Source organism: Rhinopithecus roxellana, chromosome 9, assembly GCF_007565055.1.
Source record: "Rhinopithecus roxellana isolate Shanxi Qingling chromosome 9, ASM756505v1, whole genome shotgun sequence".
Classification (NCBI taxonomy): Eukaryota; Metazoa; Chordata; class Mammalia; order Primates; family Cercopithecidae; genus Rhinopithecus; species Rhinopithecus roxellana.
In genome coordinates, this window is record NC_044557.1 from 98,387,494 (window position 1) to 98,391,682 (window position 4,189).

Consider the following 4,189-nt stretch of genomic DNA (forward strand, 5'->3'; position numbering starts at 1 on the left):
TAAAATCATAATGGATTATAACCCAGATAAATTAAAAATTATAAAATAAATACCTGCAAGTCCATACTGATATATAAATAAATAAATAGGAGAGAGGAGTTAAAGTAAAAAAAGTCTAAATAGGTAGAAAAAGTCTGAATAGTTCATGTAGATCCCCTAGCCATGGAGAAGGAAGAGCAGGAATGCCCTCTTCTTAGGGGATGGCTATGCACAGTGACTTTCTTCTGAAGAGTCTAATATAAAAAGGGAGTTAAGAAAGAACATCAGTCAACATTAAGTCGACATCAGTGATGGGTCATGCTGATGGTGCCTGCCCTTGATTTCTTAAAAGCGGAACTTTACCTTTGTGGCCTTCCTCCATAACCCCAATCTAATGATAACAGGAATCAGACAACCCTAACAGAGGTACGTTCGATGAAATACCTGACCAGTCAAAACTGGTCATCAAAACTCAAAACTGTCAAGGTCTTCAAAAACCAGGAGAGTCTGAGAAAGCGCCGAGGCCCATAGGGGCCTAAGAAGACATGATCACTAAATGTGATGTGGGACCCCAGATGGGACCCTGGACCAGAAGAAGGACACTAGGTAAAAACTAAAATAATGCTTCAACTTCAGTAAACAATAATGTATCCGTATTGGTCCATTAACTGTGACAAATGTGCCACACTAATGCAAAGCATTAGTAAGAGGGAAAACTGGGAGCGAGGTATATGGGAACTTTTTGAACCATTTTCACAATTCTCCTGTAAATCTAAACTCTTCTGAAAATAGAGTTTTTTTTTTAAAAGTGTCTGGAGGATGTGCACAAGGGTGTGGAAGCAGAGGGGCTACAGGTAAAAAATCATGACATCTAGAATATTTCCTTCAACTTTTGCTCCCCACGGTGACTATCTTACCCTGCTCCCATTAAACTCTGAACAATGTTATCAGCCTGAAAAATGGATTGGCATAAATGTGTAATGTCGAAGCTGGGAGGGACTACAGCAGCCATCCAGCCCCCTGCTTTTAATGACACTTGAAGAAAATCGAATCCAAAGACCAGAAGCAGCTGGGCTCAGTGGCTCACTCCTATAATCCCAGCACTTTGGGAGCCTGAGGCAGGCGGATCACCTGAGGTCGGGAGTTTGAGACCAGCCTGACCAACATGGAGAAACCCTGTTTCTACTAAAAATACAAAATTAGCCAGATGTGGTGGCGCATGCCTGTAATCCCAGCTACTGGGGAGAATTACTTGACCCCGGGAGGCAGACATTGTGGTGAGCTGAGATAACGCCATTGCACTGCAGCCTGGGCAACAAGAGTGAAACTCCTTTAAAAAAAAAAAAAAAAAAAAAAAAAAAAAACAGAACCAAATGACTAGTGAACGTTCAGTTCAGTGCCCATGGGTAGGGCTGGAATCCTCAGGGTCCTGGAAGAGTGATGGACAGCAATGTCAGCCAGTCCTCAGAACAGCCCACTCTGCAGAGGAAACCGAGGCTCGCAAGGGCCAAGAGCCTTCCTCTCAGCCAGAGGGCTAGCAAGCAGCAAAGCAGACAGCCGAGCTCAGGTCTCCTTTCCGGCTTCACAGAAGTGCTACCTCCCTACTACCACTAACCCTCACACTCCCCTACCCCTGTCCCCATGGCCAGTCACTTTCCCGTTTCCTCCCACAGCAGCAGGGGGCAACGGCTGAAGACTCAGGTAAGATGCAATTCAGGGAGGATGGCACTTAGATTGGTTTCTCTTTTTTTTTTTTCTTGATTCTGTCTTCATGAAACTTTTCTTTAACCCAACATTAAGTCCTGATCTGATTTCTCATGAGCTTGAAGCCAGGGTGCCCACGCTCTGCAAAAGAAGAAAAATGCCAATATGAGTCCTTGAGGCTCAGTGTTGTTGTGCAGTCCATGGACAGGCCAATGTCCTAACTTCGAGGTTTCATTTTTGGAGGAAAAAATACTCCGCAGGATGTAGGATGCCCTGCATCCCACAATGAGTATGCCTCCGTGGCATCCAGCTCTGGGAGGGTGACCAAACTAAAAAGGAAACAGTTACAAGCAAAAGGACACAAATTACCGGCGGAGTCATTATTACTCACAGCAACTCAGGCCCAGGGTCTATGTGGTGCAGGGTTTCTGAAACCCAGCCTATACCTGGGAATGAGGGAGAGAACGAGAGGCCTGGATGCTGGGTGGAGGTTCTGTTATTTACTGTTACAAATTTAAGAATAAAACCTCCCAAAGTGCTGGGATTATAGGAGTGAGCCACCAAGCCCAGCCGCTTCCGGTCTTTGGATTCGATTTTCCTCAAGTGTAATTGAAAGCAGGGGGCTGGATGGCCGCCATAGTCCCTCCCAGCTTCGACATTACACACTTATGCCAATCCATTTTTCAGGCTGATAACATTGTTCAGAGTTTAATGGGAGCAGGGTAAGATAGTCACCGTGGGGAGCAAAAGTTGAAGGAAATATCTGAGGAGCTTTTCCTAACTCCTCAAATAAACCTGGATCCCAAGAAGAACAGAAAGGAGAAAGGTGAGTGTGGGGGAGGAATTGGAGTGCAAGCTCAGAGGTCCTTGAGGGAGGGAGGAGAAGGTGTCTGCTTTCGGAGAATGGCAATAAGAGGTATGTTGGGATGGAGATACCCAAATGTGTAGCACTTATACAGATTTAGCAAATGGTCCTCTCACTAGTAAAAGTTTCTAAACATTAACCTTAAGTTAAAAAAAAAAAAAAAGAAATTTTGAAATTATGCAAAAGCCCAGAACATTCCGCAGGAAGATGCCTTCATTTGCAAACTTGAGCATATTACATAATCATCTCCATTTCCTCACAGGTTGTGAAGAGTAAATGAGATAATATAATGTAAAGTGCTTGAAACACCATGAATAATGCATTTGAGCTATTACTATTTTTACCATGATTACTGGTAGATTAGAAGTAGTCTCTTCATAGCCATCTTGATTACTACTAGTACTAACACGACCATCACCGCAAACACTACTACTACTAAAAGGATAGCACTTTATTAGTGGCGCTTAATACTATCTATTATAATTCTCAATACTTAGCATATTTCAGGAGGAAAACTGACTGATGGACTGATATAATGCACAATTAAGGAAATGAACAAACAATTAGATACATTCCTATAATGTGAGGGGTGTATCTTAAAAGGAAAGCGGTCCCGTAGGTTGCAAAGAGCAAAACCAGGAGTCAAGAGCTGTCTCTAGTCTCAGGAGCCGGATGCTGTGAACGCAGGGTGTTCAATAAATACCTAACTGATGTCTGAGCAAGAAAGAGACAAAGAATGACAATGATCAATTGGGTTCAGCTTAGGCAAACACTCGAAGCCAGGATACAATCAGAACAGGAGAAGAGAGGCTCTTACAGTCACTTGATTCATAGTCCTTGTTTTAAAGATGGGGCTGTGAAGGATCAAAGGGGTCAGCTGGGGATCAACACTCAAAGGGCAGCTTTGGGCCAAGGCAGTGAAACCAGCCTGGTGAGCTGAGATGCACGTTACCCAGTAAATACAGGAAAATAGACTGTCTCTGCAGTGTGATAGTTAATTGTGTGTGTCAACTTCACTGGTCCACAGGATTTCCAGAGAGCTGGTTAAACAGCATTTCTGAGTATGTCCAGATGAGGTTATCATTTCAACCAGGAGACTGAGTAAAGCAGATGGTCCTCTCCAATGCGGGGTGGGCCTCACTCAGCCCACTGATGACCTGAATAGGACAGAAAGGCACAAGAAGGTTGGATTTCATCCCTGCCTGATTGCTTGTGCTGGGACATCGATCTTCTCCTGCCCTTGGCACTCCTGATTCTCAGGCCTTCGAACCCAGACTGGAATCTACACCACAGGCTCTCCAGCCCTCTGCCCTTTCTGAGACAACAGCTGCTTTCCTAGGTCTCCAGCTTGCAGGTGGCAAATCACAGAACCCCTCAGGCTCCATAATTGCAAGAGCCAATACCTTATAATAAATAAATCTCCTAGATATAGATATAAATATCAAAGTCGATATCGATATAGACATGGATATGCATCGATCTTCATCTTCCATTGGTCCTGTTTCTCCGGAAAACTCTGACTAATACACCTGTATATTTTAAAGACTTTAAAGAAGGATAAAGCTCTTTTTTTATCCACTCTGTTTACTCCTCATAGTCTATCTCAGCACCTGACTCATAGCAGGAAAGTGGTTAAGGGCA